We start from the raw sequence: 14598 nt of genomic DNA, 5'->3' as shown, positions 1-14598 counted from the left end.
GCTGAGAGTCAGGACTTTTTTCCAGATGCCCTCTGGAATCTTTAATCTTTGTTGCCCTCCTTTGGACTTGATCCATTTATAAAGATGTTGAACAATTATTGACCCAGGTCTGAACCCATGTCACTTCCCTCTACGTTGATGAGGAGCCATTTTTGACTACCCTTTAGTAGGTAGCTACAAACCCATCTAACAGTTTGCCTGCAATAATCTTGTGGGGGTCTTGTTGAAAGCCTTGTAGAAATCAATATATGCTGTGATCACATTATCTCCCTGATCTACCAGGCTAATAACTCTATATAAAAAAAGAAGATCTGGTGAGACTGATGCTGGCACTTTATAATCAGTATTATTTTCCAAATGTGCATAGATTGGTTGAATTCTTCTAGACTGTTGCAGAACCTTTTTAGGTAATGATTTCAGGGTTACTTTGAACTTTCTTTAAAAAGAAGAAGAAGAAGAAGAAGAAGAAGAAGAAGAAGAAGAAGAAGAAGAAGAAGAAGTCGTCAGTCTGTAGTCCTCCTAGAAAGTAAGTTATGAAGAAAGATATTCAAGGCCTTCTAGTTGATTTTTGTGGGATAAGCCAACCTGGCTTGTCATTCTTTTCTTGAGCTGTGATTAATGAGTGAGTTATTTGGACACCAGGCAAGAGAAATCCTTGGAGTCCTAAGGATCTTCTGCTTCCCCTTCCTGCTTCCCTTGTTCCTGCTTTTGTCTCATTTTCGAGTCCTTGAAGCCTCTTCAGTTTGCCCTTCCTTGTTTCCTAGAAATCTTTCCTGTGGTGGACTCATTGAGATTAGAAGTTATTTTCTGAAAATACTACTGCACAGTATGTGTGGGTGGATGTTAATGGCAAATGCAAAATGATAAAACTTTGGAAAGAGGCTTATGCATGTTGCCTGCTATGCAGGAGCCAGTGACCAGGTTCTCATTAAGAATTCACTGTATAGTAAAGTTACAGTACAATGCTATTCATGTCTGCTCAGAAGTAAGAGATTGTTTAATGGGGGTTACCACTAGGTAACTGAGTACAGTCATACCTCGGGTTAAAGACGCTTCAGGTTGAGCATTTTCAGGTTGTGTTGCGCAGCGACCCAGAAATAACAGAACGGGTTACTTCCAGGTTTTGCCGCTTGCGCATTCGCAGACGCTCAAAATGACGTCACACGCATGCGCAGAAGTCGCAAATCGCAGCATGTGCAGACGTGGGTTGCATTCTGCTCAGGATGGGAACGGGGCTCTGGAACGGATCCCGTTCGCATCCAGAGGTACCACTGTAGTCTTTGCAGCCTAGTCTTTGGTGTAGGGTTGGCATTGGAGAAAAGCAGGGTTATTTGACAGCTGTAAGCAGGCAGAAATCCAATGTTTGCATAATACTGCCGTGGCAAGAACATACTAGGAAGCTGCACAGAGGCTGCAGATAAAGTGCTATAACAGAAACCTATTGGGAGATTGCAGTTTTTATTTTACATTTATGTACTGCCCTTTTGTCAATTTACTCAAGCTGAAATTAATTAAAAATACTAAAGCAAAAAATATTGGAAAGGGAAAACTGTCAATAGCTGAGATGTCACAAGCCATTGGTGCTGATGGCATTAGCTAGTCTTTCTTCCTGTTAAAGCCACCATGTGAATGGAGAATCATGTACGTTTACAATAGCTTGAGACTATCAGATGAGTGCACATGATACATGAAACTCTCTACAGTGGTACCCCGCAAGACGAATGCCTCGCAAGACGGAAAACCCGCAAGACGAAAGGGTTTTCTGTTTTGGAGGCGCTTCGCAAGACGAATTTCCCTATGGGCTTGCATCGCAAGACGAAAGCCCATAGGGAAATGCTGGCGGTCGGGAGCAAAGACTTTCGCCCACAGCCGGCCTTCAGAAGAGGACCTCTTCTGAAGGCCGGCGGGGGGCAAAAGTCTTTGCTCCCCCCCCCGCCTGCCTTCCCCCCCCCCCGCCTGCCCCGGGCGATCTTAAAATGCTGGCGGGCGAGAGCAAAGCGTTCGCTGCCGACCCCCAGCATTTTAAAATCTCCAAGGGACAGCAGAGAAGTCTCTGTCCCGGGGAGATTTTAAAATGCTGGGGGTCGGGAGCGTTCGCTGCCGACCCCCAGCATTTTAAAACGCTGTTCCGAAGCGGGGGCGGGAACAGCTGCCCCAGCCGCCCCGCTTCGGAACGATGTTCCGAAGGGGGGAGGTGGGGCGGGAACAGCTGCCCCAGCCGCCCCGCTTCGGAACGATGTTCCGAAGGGGGGAGGTGGGGCGGGAACAGCTGCCCCAGCCGCCCCGCTTCGGAACGATGTTCCGAAGGGGGGAGGTGGGGCGGGAACAGCTGCCCCAGCCGCCCCGCTTCGGAACGATGTTCCGAAGGGGGGAGGTGGGGCGGGAACAGCTGCCCCAGCCGCCCCGCTTCGGAACGATGTTCCGAAGGGGGGAGGTGGGGCGGGAACAGCTGCCCCAGCCGCCCCGCTTCGGAACGATGTTCCGAAGGGGGGAGGTGGGGCGGGAACAGCTGCCCCATCCGCCCCGCTTCGGAACGATGTTCCGAAGGGGGGAGGGGGGCGGGAACAGCTGCCCCATCCGCCCCGCTTCGGAACGATGTTCCGGAGGGGGGAGGGGGCGGGAACAGCTGCCCCAGCTGCCGGGCTTCGTAGCGCTGCTGCGAAGCCGGGCGGGGGGGTGGGAACACCTTCTGAAGGCGGGCAGGGGGCGAAAGTCTTTGCTCCCCCCTGCCTGCCTTCCCAGGGGCTTTTAAATCGCCCCGGACAGCGGAGAAGTCCTCCGCTGTCCCAGGGTTTTTTAAAATGCTGGGGGTGGGAAGAAAAGCCCTTGTCCCCCCCCCCAGCCTTCAGAAGAGGTCCGGGGACAGACTGTCCCCGGACCTGGCCTGAAGGTGGTTTCCCTAGGAACGCATTAATTGATTTTCAATGCATTCCTATGGGAAACCGTGCATCGCAAGACGAAAAACCCGCAAGACGAAGAGAATTGCGGAACGAATTAATTTCGTCTTGCGAGGCACCACTGTACTTTGTCTATTGCATGTTGGGTTTTGGAAGCAAGCAAATGCATTCTTATTTCATCGGGAATTTGGCGTTTAGGCAGAGGGATAAATTTGAAGTTATATTCATGGTTTTTGTCCATTTTAAGATGAGTTTTAATTAAGAGTTTCTGGATTTGTGTTATGTCTACACTTTCCTTGCAATTCTATCTTTATGGTCTCTGTTGGCCTAAGAGCTTCCATAAGCAAAATTGTTCAATTCAATTCAATTTTCATTGCACCATAACACTCACTTTTTTCCTCCTAAAAAGTAATGGGAAATGTCTATGCGTGTTATATAAAGGGAATGCCTACGGGTGGCATGCCTACGGATTTTCCTCCTCTAAAAACTACGTGCGTGTTATGGTCGGGTGCGTGTTATACAGCGAAAAATACGGTATTTCCATTTTTAGTTTCCCTTTGTGCCCAGAGGGCACCTGAATACATTAAAGTGGTCTAAACTGACCTCTAGTAAAAATATATAGTTCTAGATATATATTCTAGATGTAATTCAAGACTTTCATGAAATCAGAATACTTTATTCTGAACTTATACTGACCATACTGAATGTGGGTCAAAAGTAAATAGTAAATGTAGAATTTTGATCAATGGGAAACAGGTTATATGACTTTAAGATTAGCTGACACTACAGTTTTATTATGGGCTTACAGGAGACGTATGCATGCATACAAGAAAGAGTGAAAGAAAAAGGCAAAGTAAGAGTGGAGAATATACGAGTAAAAAAGAGAAGAAAAACTATAATTAGTGTATTCACATTAAAGTTCATTGGAGTTGGTGGAACTTCTACTGGATAGGAGCCATAGTTATGGGTGGAGGCATGGAGAGTCTTAAATTTAAGTAATTCATAAGTTACAATCAAGTCTTGGGTTGACTTCCTGCTTGGTATGGGTTTCTCACTGGCATTTCTTGGAAGTAAAAATACAACATATACTTTCTAAGGTGTGGACTGAAAAATTTCATAGTTTTTACAAACTTTGAAGATACATACTAATTTTAACTTCCTACTAGAGTTATTTTCAGTGTGTGATTTTCTCTGCCACTGTAGTTTTGATGACATTCACTACTGGTAGAAGTGAATGTATTTACTTCTACCATTTTATTTCATTTGACTTTGGCTTGAGTCTTCTGTTGTCTTTACCAACATTTTTTGTTTACAATTCTGCATCAAATAAGTTTTACATATGTAAGAATTTCACCTATCCCATATTAATAGAACTATCAATTTAAATACATTATGTTTAGTCATCAGCCTTCGTACAGGATTTTTTTCCCAGCAGGAACTCACAGGAACTCAGTTCCAGCACCTCTCATGTGGGCACCATTGCCATTAAAACAGAATAAGGGAAGTGTTCATGGTGAGTTCCTGCACCTCTTTTTCTAGAAAAATAGCATGCTCAGTATGATAATTCTATTATCAAAGCCTTTTTGAACTACTAATTGCCCACCAGCTAACATCCCCAATGTTTTTGTTGTCTTTTTATTTTCTTATTTTACAAATGAAAAATTGGCATTGATATCTGATTGCGCTATATGTCATTTTTTCCCCATCCTCATCTCATTTTTCTTTTCACTATGTCTTTTTAGATTCTAATTCTGAGGGCAGGGATTGTCTTAACATTGACATTGGTAAGCTGGTCTAGGAACTATGTTTTGGCTGAAGAACAGAATAAAAATGCTTTAAATAAATAAATAACTACTCACAATATTCCCTGAGTAATAACATACAAGATGTATGCAGGTTAAACACTTTGTTATGGGTTGTGATCAGACTGGATCAGTTTAATGCACTTCAGAAAAGGACCTGATATATTTCATGTTTATTCAGATTTGTTAATAAAGGTTTTAAACAGAACTGAACAACTTGTCAATATGCAGGAAAATTCTGGTCTAGAGACTCCATGTAGGAGCCAGAGTTGTGAGAAATAAATCAACAAAAAAGGTATTACTTAATACTGCCTTTGTGCATTTCACTATTTCACCTATTGTTTAATGAGATCTGTCAGATCAAAAGTTCCTTTGAGTTTCAATAACTGAAAGCAATAATGGTGAAATACGTCTGAAGCAACCACATGATTTAATTTGGAAACTTTTTGGATAGGGAAGTTGTAAAAGCAATGCGAACAACTCGTCCTTTGTTCACAGAAGTACAGAAATGCTTTTGGTCAATTTGCAAAACCACAGCAATTAGTTGAAAATGAAGTCATGCATTGTTTTCTCATGAATAATTTTACGCTTAGGTCTGACCTATTTTCATAGGGAAAGGAATATTAATATTTTAGGGTATTTTGTTTAAACAAGCAGAGTCCTGAGTGACTTTCTGACACTTTGTAGATACAGGTGCAGATTAAGGCTTGTTTTTAAAATGTCTGCTTTTGGCGTCCAAGATAGTATAGCAAGCTAGTTCATAAGGGCTTTGCCTTTTTAACTTGCTGTTACCTGTATTAATCCTTTGAGATAAGGGAGAGCTACACCAATATAAAGTAAAGGAATCTATGAGTGGTCCATTATTTTTATTTTAAATCCAAATCCCATATTAGCAGTGCTTTGAGCAGGCTAAAACTGCCATAAAATAGTGTTCAAAGTTTCAAATTCTCTAGAATTAGTAAATGAAGTTAAGATAGGGGGGGAGGTGAGAGAAGCTTGGCTGGTGGTGAAACCAAGGCGTTTGCATTAGTCAGAAGCATACAGGTTCCTTAGTATGCAGTTTTTACATTATCAAAGTTGGAGATAAAGTTTAGGCTACAGTATTAGGTAGACCAAAGTGGTGTTCATGCCAGTACCTCCTATGGTTCCCACAATTGTTTTATGGAAATATCTCTTCAAAAATCCACAACACATGAGAGTGCTTTTCCTGCTCTGCTCCATTTTCACTGACTTTACCTCTCTTATATTGAATATGCCCTTTTAAAGATGTCACTTTTCACTGGATGCCAGGAGTGTCTTAGGGTTGCCATACGTCCGGATTTACATATCCGGAATACTGAAGTCGGAAGCAGTGTCTGGGCAGAAATCGCTAAAATCCGAACGTGTGTCAACCCATGTCGGCAGTTTCAGTTTTGGCGATCTTCCTTCAAAATAGCCAAATAGCCATTTTGTTTTGCGAATTTGCCCAAAGAGCTCAACAGCTTTTCTGTCCGGATATTCACTGTTTGAAATATGGCATCCCTACTCCCATCACTTTTGTTCTAAGCAGAGGAGGGAAGTGCAATAACTTTTCTCGGTGAGTGAGTATGGCAATGGCTGAAGAAGGAGGGACATGGCTGCAGCATTTTGTGTTCCATTTAATTCTTCTTGTATTTTACACGTGACAGCAATTTTGTGTTAAGCCTCCACACCTCCATTTTGTGACTGGCCCCATGGCACTTTCTCTCTCTCTCTTTTTTAAAACACGTTTTTATTAAACAATTTCAACCAAACAAATTATCCAAATAATCCATTACATTATTTTCCCCCTTTTTATTCGCTCCCTCTCTCCCCACCCAAGACTTTCCTCAGATCCCCTTTCTGATTTGTTTGCACATATTGTTCTCTGCATGTAAAAAACTGTACATATCATTACGTCATCTGTCCTATATTCTATTAATAAATTTGTGGATGTTTATTCAAAACCTGCCAAGGACTCCAAATCATTTTGTTGTTTTTTTAAATAGTCTGTAAAAAGTTCCCAATCTTCTCTGAAGTCCCAATTGTCCTTCTCCCATCGTTTATGTGTCAGCTTTGCCAACTCTGCATAACTCATCAATTTTCCTTGCCATTGTTCTTTCGTTAAGATTTCCTCCTTCTTCCATCCTTGTGCTAACAAGACTCTTGCCGCTGTTGTAGAATACATAAATAAATTCTTTGGGTTTTTTGGCAGGTCTCGTCCTAAAATCCCTAACAGAAATGCTTCAGGTTTCCTTATGAATGTTATTTTAAACTTTTTTTCCAATTCATTATATATCATTTCCCATTTTTAAAAAACTTCTCTACATTCCCACCACATATGATACATAGTACCTTCTTTTTCTTTACATTTCCAACATATATTTAACCTGGTTTTGTACATTTTTGCTATTTGTACTGGTGTGATATACCATTTATACATCATTTTCATATAATTTTCTTTCAGAAGAGAACAATCTGTAAAATTCAAATCCACTTTCCACAACTTTTCCCAATCCTCCAACTGTACCGTATTTTTCGCCCCATAGGACGCACTTTCCCCCCTCCAAAAATGAAGGGGAAATGTGTGTGCACCCTATGGGGCGAATGCAGGCTTTCGCTGAAGCCTGGAGAGTGAGAGGGGTCGGTGCGCAGCGATGCCTCTAGCTCTCCAGGCTTCAGGAAGCTATCTGCAAGCCTTGCAAGCTCGGCGGGAGTTCCCGCAGGCTCACAAGGCTTGTGGGCAGCAGCCCGAAGCACGGGGAGCCCTCCGGAGGGCGCCCCCTGCTTCAGGCGGGTGTCTGCAAGCCTTGCGCGCCTGGCGGGAGGTCCCGCCGGGAGCGCGAGGCTTGGGGCGCCAGCCTACCGCCCGAAGCACGGGGAGCCCTCCGGAGGGCTCCCTGTGCTTCGGGTGGGTGTCCGCAAGCCTTGCGCGCCCGGCGGGACCTCCCTCCAGGCATGCGAGGCTTGGGGCGGCAGCCTGCAGCCCAAATCACGGGGCGCCCTCCTGAGGGCGCCCCGTGCTTCGGGCAGGTGTGCGCAAGGCTTGGGGCTGCAGCCGCGGCTGGGGGGGGGGAATAATTTTTTTTAATTCATTCCCCCCCCAAAAAACCGAGGTGCGTCCTATGGGCCGGTGCGCCCTATAGGACGAAAAATACGGTATATTGTGTCCAATATCCTGTGCCCATTTGATCATGATTGATTTGACCTCCTCATCTTTTGTTTCCCATTCTAGCAAAATGCTATATGCCTTCTTGAGCAGCTTCACCTCTTCTTCTATAACTTCTTTTTGGAATCTAGAAGCTGTATAACTAAACCCTTTTTTGTTATCTTCTTTATACATTTCATATAATTGTGTGTAATGCAGCCAACTCTGAAATGGTCTTTAATTTCCATTTCCCTGCTTGATCTCTCAACAACTCTCTATATGTAGGCCACATGGCACTTTCTTAGATGTGCCCACACTGACCCAAAGAGTGATCCTTGGGCTAGATGGTTAACAAAGCAAAAGTGTATGTGTGTGTTACAAATTTGGCTAGTAATGAAACCGTAGTCTAAGTGTCTAGATAAGTATATAGTAGATTGGAGCATAAATGCCCTGATCAAGCAAAACAGATTTTTTTCAATGAATCCGGGGACACTTTTCAACTTCCTACTAAATAGATGGATTTTGTCAGGGGACTGATTTGTAAATCCAGGGACTGTCCCCGGGAAACGGGGACATCTGGTAACCTTAAGCTAGTGGGAAGAAGGCTTAGTTAGACCCATCTTCCAGTGAACCATTTTCAGTGCAGCTCCTCTCTGCCCTATCAACACTGCAGTAAGGGAAGGCTGGGAAGGAATTACAGGAACATTTGGAGGTAAGGCTGTGGTGATGATCAAAGCACTTGGGTAGATATGTGTGGGAGGAGATGGTCCTTATAGATAACAGAGCTCTAAATTGCTTAGAACATTAAACCTAAGCATTAGTACTTTGAAATGAGCTCAGAATAGAATGGCAATAGGTTGATAACAAAGACACTTAATGATAGCTGCAAATGTATTTATTTTATCCTGAAATAGAAGAGATTCATAATATCCCTAATCTTCTTTCTTGGTAGCACCTTAGGTATGTAATTGTATTTGTTAGGCATAGCTAAGAGTTCAAATTCAGAAAACATTAACATGCAAACATATTCTCAATGGGATTTTGCTGATAAGTATCTCTAAATCGTACTCTAAATCGTACTCTGAAACACTAATTAAGAGATCTTGCTGAGCAGCCACGTATAACTTTTATTTTTTGTAATATCAACTCTGTTTTGTAATTTGCTTTTGAAGCAGGATCTTCAAAGCAGATTTTGATATGGCACAGAAACTGATTGCTTAAAAAAGATTAAAGATACATAACATGAATTATTGGATTATGGTTTATCGGAATTAGTATTCGCCACTTTTACAAAAACCATCTAACTGTTATGTGGCACAAAGATCTAGAGTATTTCAAATGTTTACACTACCTGTGGTATTGGCATGAAATCTTCAACCACTATAGAGAAAGTGCTTGTTATTTATAAACCAATATAATGTGAGGCTAAGCTTATATATATATTAGCTTTACTAAGAATACTGAACATTTAAAGAAGATGCTAACCCAATTTCATGCTCATTTTATCAGAATCTCGAAAATCACTGAGTGACATATAGAAAAAGCAAATCAGTATTTTAATCTTGCAAAATAATTTCAGATAGCTGTTTAGAATAAGTATGATGTACATCATTCCTATGGATACACAATCTGGATTTCATTTTTTGTGTGAACAATTTATGTAATTGAGCCAGTGTGGCATAGTGGAAGACCAGGTTTCAAATCCTTACTCAGCCATGAGTACTTACTGGGTGACCTTGAGCCAGCCACTGCCTCTCAGCCTAACCTACCTTACAGGGTTGTTGTGAAGATTAAATGAGGAGGGGGAAACCATGTATGTCACTTTGAGCTCCTTGAAGAAAAAGGTAGGACATAAATACAGCAAATTAATAAATGAATATTGCTGGCAGCAACATTTAATGGATAAAGTACATTTGAAAAATCTACTTTCTATCTGGGAGCTGATTGCAGTATTTCAGGAAGTAGGAGACCTTACATTGATTAGAAAATTAAAGTTTATATAACCCCCCGAACATGTTGAATTATGAATAAGTACGGTTATCACCAATCTGGTTTCCAGGTTTGCAGGATCACACTTTAATTCCTTAAAGTTTAAAAGTGCATTGAAGGCAATCAGCATAGTGTTGAAGTTAATGCTAGCAAAATTCCATGGTGATTTTTAATTTATTTTGATTGTACTGACCTTCTCTGGAAGTAGGTGATGCACATCCTTCTTCATGAAAACTAAAATAATAATAATAATAAAAAATTTTATTTATATCCCGCCCTCCCCAGCCGAAGCCGGGCTCAGGGCGGCTAACAACAATAAAACAGTACAATTATCAGGATGGAAACTTCATACTTGATTTTATTCTTTTTGTTGTTGTTGTTAAAGCAAACGTAAGCCCTGCTAATAAGAGAAGAACCATCTATGTTACACTGAATTTTTTATTTCACATTTTAATGTTCAGTTGAATAGTCTTCTACATTCCATCTTACACACAACACTTATCACACCCTTTGTAGAAAAGCTGTTTCATGTATTTTGTGCGATATATACAGAATCAGGGTTGAAAGGAACCCTAAGATCCTCTGATTGAAATCCCTGCTTTGAGACAGTCTCCCAACAATCCAAACAATCAAGGCCATTATGTGTTTTAGCGGGTGGCACTGAGCCTCTTGGTCTTCCCGATTGGAAGGTTGGTGGTTCGAATCTGCATGACGGGGTGAGCTCTCGTTGCTCGGTCCCAGCTCCTGCCAACCTAGCAGTCCGAAAGCATGCCAGTGCAAGTAGATAAATAGGTACCGCTGTGGTGGGAAGGTAAACTCTGTTTCCATGCGCTCTGGCGCTTGTCATGGTGTCACGTTGCGCCAGAAGCAGTTTAGTCATGCTAGCTACATGACTCGGAAAGCTGTCTGTGGACAAACTCCAGCTCCCTTGACCTGAAAATGAGATGAGCACCACACCTCATAGTCAACCTTTGACTGGACTTAACCATCCAGGGGTCCTTTACCGTTTACGTTTACAGAAAATAGCACACTGCAGAAAAATGTTTATTGAGGAAATTAATTTGAAATTACTCACAAAAATAAGACAAGCCAAAGGATGCTGAGCAGTGAAGATTCCTTCTTAACCTTAAATATTATAGTTGGTAAATGTTCATGTACAATAAAGCATGGATTGTTGTTATTGTTGTTGTTGTTATTTATTCCAGAAACATCATGTAACCTAGGTTTGCTGGTCCATGAGACCCAGCATGTTTAAAAATAGACTCACTCGCCATGGCATCCAATTCTGTGATGGTTAGAAGTTATTTTGTACATTTTTACTCCGGATTGAATACATATTGGCTGACTGTGGGTGTATTTTCTAGGTTTGCTCCATTTGTAAGCCAAGAATTTCATATTTCATCCCTGTGTGTGTGCAGGCACGTGCATATGTCCCTTTCTTACTTTTACCATTTAATAAGCATTAAACACTTAGCTAATGTTTTCTAAGCCAAAGGGTTCCAGCTGTTGCAACAAATATATTTCCACAGAGAGGCAACATAAGACAGCCAGAAATGCTCATCTAGGAAACTGGAAAAGTTTAAGTATGTTTGATCTGAGATCTTGTTGACCAACTGAAAAGCTAGGTAAAGACAATTTATATATGTTTTTATATAGCATATCTTCCTCTTAATATCTGAAAATTAACACTGACTTGCTTCATAGTAGTTGCCTAACAGGGCATGGTATTCTTGAAATATTTTATTGTATCATGAGTCTGGTTTTATTCCAGACTCCTGCTATATACATACATGCTGGCCTCCAGAGTAGCATTGCCAGACTGCACTTTGGAACTCCTTTGAACTTTTGTAAACAAAAAATGTATTGATGATGGTGACTTCTTCTTGCTGAAAGGTTCCAATGTATGCCTTTTGAAGCTTTGGCAAACATGTTGACCGTTTATAGTCAATATGTCAACCCACATCTTAAATATAAGGCTTCAGGTTATTTGCAAAATCCTAACAAACGTATACGTAAAATTTTCTGATGTTAGGACTCTGGCAGCCTGAAAATGTTACCAGGGGAGTGACCATTATATTACCTAATTAAATGTTGTCAGGAGACTTTTCATACTAATGTATGTAATTTTACTAATTCATTTGAAAGAAAGCATTATTAAACATAACTGTATTATGCATTAAGTGGAAAAATGTTAATTTCCAATAGAGCACAGGTAAGATTTCTAAGCTGATATACACCAATTAGACATAACTGTTTTAATCTTCTTTATAGTGCTAATAGCACTTTATTTAAAAATTAATTACAAGACACAGGTGCAGACTAAATCATGTTGGAATATCTGAATGACCCTGCCTTTCTCTGAAAGAAAATGTCAACATCTACTTGAAAAAGAGCTGGCTTTGAGCTAATTTTCATTTACTTGTGCACCTGATGCATCCCCTCAAATGTGTCTCCTCCAGGCATATGTTCCCATAAACAGTTGCACTTTTAAAAACTAAGTAAAATTAAAAAGCTTTATAGTGCTGAAGGAATTAGCTACAAAATGGAAACAGTGATGTGTTAAAACACTATGTGTAATTACAGTCCTTAGAAGAAGTAATTCCTTCAGTTGAGAACTAGGGACGGGTGGAAGGAATTTGGAGAAATTACGCCTGTTAACGACAGAAGGGCAGGAGTAAAAGCTGAAGACATTTTGGAAGTGGAGAGAGATGCCATCTATTGAAAGGCAGAACTCAAAAAGTTACTGAGTAAATAGCAGTCACATGTGACCTATTTTATCTTTGTACTGTACTAAGGTCTGTCTAGAACTAAACCTTGATAAAAAGTACATACTGCTACTGGGTTATGTTTTGACGTGGTTGGTTTATATACAGCTACTGCTGAGAGGCTTTTAAAAAAACTGTTAAAGCAAATACTGTTCCAGAAAGGTGGCAGAGAAATAGCAAGCTGATTTAAGGAGCAATCCATTTACTGTAAAATTATACTACAAGGAAAGGAAATTAGCATTAATACCAATAACACAGGGAGGAAGAATGGTAGTGTAAGTACTCAAAAGTATATCCGATAAAACTCGGGTACCCTGCAACCCTGATATTGCTTAGAATAAAATCCCAGGGCTCCTGGCTGAACTAATCTACAATTTATTATAGCCTTTCACAAATATTTAGAAGGTAGCTCTAAATTAGACAGCTTTTGGGTGCAGGTGTCTCTGCTAAAACGAACAGTTATACCTTGCATTGTATATGTTACATAACAAGACAGGTGGTAATCCATCTTCTCTAGAAGAAGCAGCTGGTGTTTTCTTTGGGTTTCTGTACTCCTTTTCAGCAGAGTCCCACCAACAGCTGATATCTTGCTTATTAGTGTAATCTAAAGTATGTAGATGTTATTCAGTCCAGTCCTGTGCAGTGTCTGGGGCAAAGTACCAGACACCTTATCCATAAGCATGTCAGAGTATATACTTAATACAGATAGAAATCCATATTATCATAATTGGCATTTCCACCAATGCATCATATTTGGTATAAGATTGCAAATTAAATGATGCAATTCAAGTCATACTTTTTGCATACAATTTAGCTTACTTTGACTTTTAAGGCCTTAAATGGGCAGGAACCAGTTTATATCAAAGATCTCTTAAATGACTCTGCCCATTCCTTGAGATCATGGCCTGTGCTATAGTAATTGGGCAAGAGAGACTGGGTTGTTATAATGTAATACAATGCCCTACCAAAGGAAATCTGCCTGACCACATCACTGTTTGCTTTTCAGTGAACAGCAAATACTGTAATATATTTGAGGTTGGCATTTTTTCTGTTTCTTTCTAAAATTATTTCTCTTTTGTTAGGTTTTTTTTTGTTTTACTTCAACAGCTGCCATGGCTTGTAATTTTACAGACTCTGATAATGTTATATTACTTTAATTCTGTTACATTGTTTGCCATTTTGCATATTTTTAATTGAAAGACAGGATTAAAATGTTGAAAAGGTTTCTGTTTTGCTGTTCTTTCATAGGTTGTCCATTCACTGGCAGCTTTTGCGGCCCTAGAAGGCACCCCTTATATTGGCCATATCCCATTAGATCAATGTATTTACCAACACTCATAATGTGTCATTCATGTATTTGGTGTGTGCACACTTCTCAGTGTTCATTATTCCTGATCATGGTGCAGTCTTGCTGCTGTTCCTTGGCATCTAAAGCACTCTGCTGGTAGATAAAAATATAAAGACCTAACCAGTCTTGCTATCAGATTGTTTAGCTCACTGTTTCTTACAACTCAATCCCAAATTGAATTTTCTCAGTTTGTGGTATCAACCCTGTGAGATATTTTTGCTGAAAGAGACCTATTCAAAGTTCAGCACATGCTTATGGAGGATTTGAACTCAAGTCTTTCCCAACCATGACCATATCTTATCCATTACATCATATTAGCTTCAACAGATGTTGGGATGGTGAAAAACATTAAGCTTTGGGCATAGAATGTACATTAGCTTCAACAAATAAAAAGACAAGGGTTTCACACTTTGCTGGTTTTAGTCAAAATAAGATGATATTATTGCCCATAACGATAGAGTTAATCATGACAGGTTTCTGGTGAGGAAAAGGAAAACTGTTTTTCAAATAAATTAGCTTTAGTCATTTAATATTCACCCTGAAGGGACATTATCTTTTTGAAATGTTACTCATTCATAGCTACATATAGCACACAACTACATAAATGTTTTATGTCTTTATTTTACTACATTTATTATAGACTTCAACAATG

General features: G+C 40.4%; 2 protein-coding genes across 5 annotated transcripts in view; one reads left to right on the top strand and one right to left on the bottom strand.

Annotated features, from left to right (window-relative positions):
* LOC308590040 (uncharacterized protein) overlaps nucleotides 1-14598 on the bottom strand; it is a gene marked incomplete at its 5' end in the record, with an annotated part of 378432 nt that overhangs the window by 126880 nt on the left and 236954 nt on the right. The window lies entirely within an intron of this gene.
* ROBO1 (roundabout guidance receptor 1) overlaps nucleotides 1-14598 on the top strand; it is a 587586-nt gene that overhangs the window by 371575 nt on the left and 201413 nt on the right. The gene's annotated exons all lie outside the window — the stretch shown is intronic.

The sequence above is a fragment of the Podarcis bocagei genome (genome assembly GCF_964188305.1).
Source record: "Podarcis bocagei genome assembly, chromosome: 6".
NCBI classification, from domain to species: Eukaryota; Metazoa; Chordata; class Lepidosauria; order Squamata; family Lacertidae; genus Podarcis; species Podarcis bocagei.
Note: the sequence above shows the minus strand (reverse complement) of the source record. Positions and strands in the feature narration are given on the sequence as shown.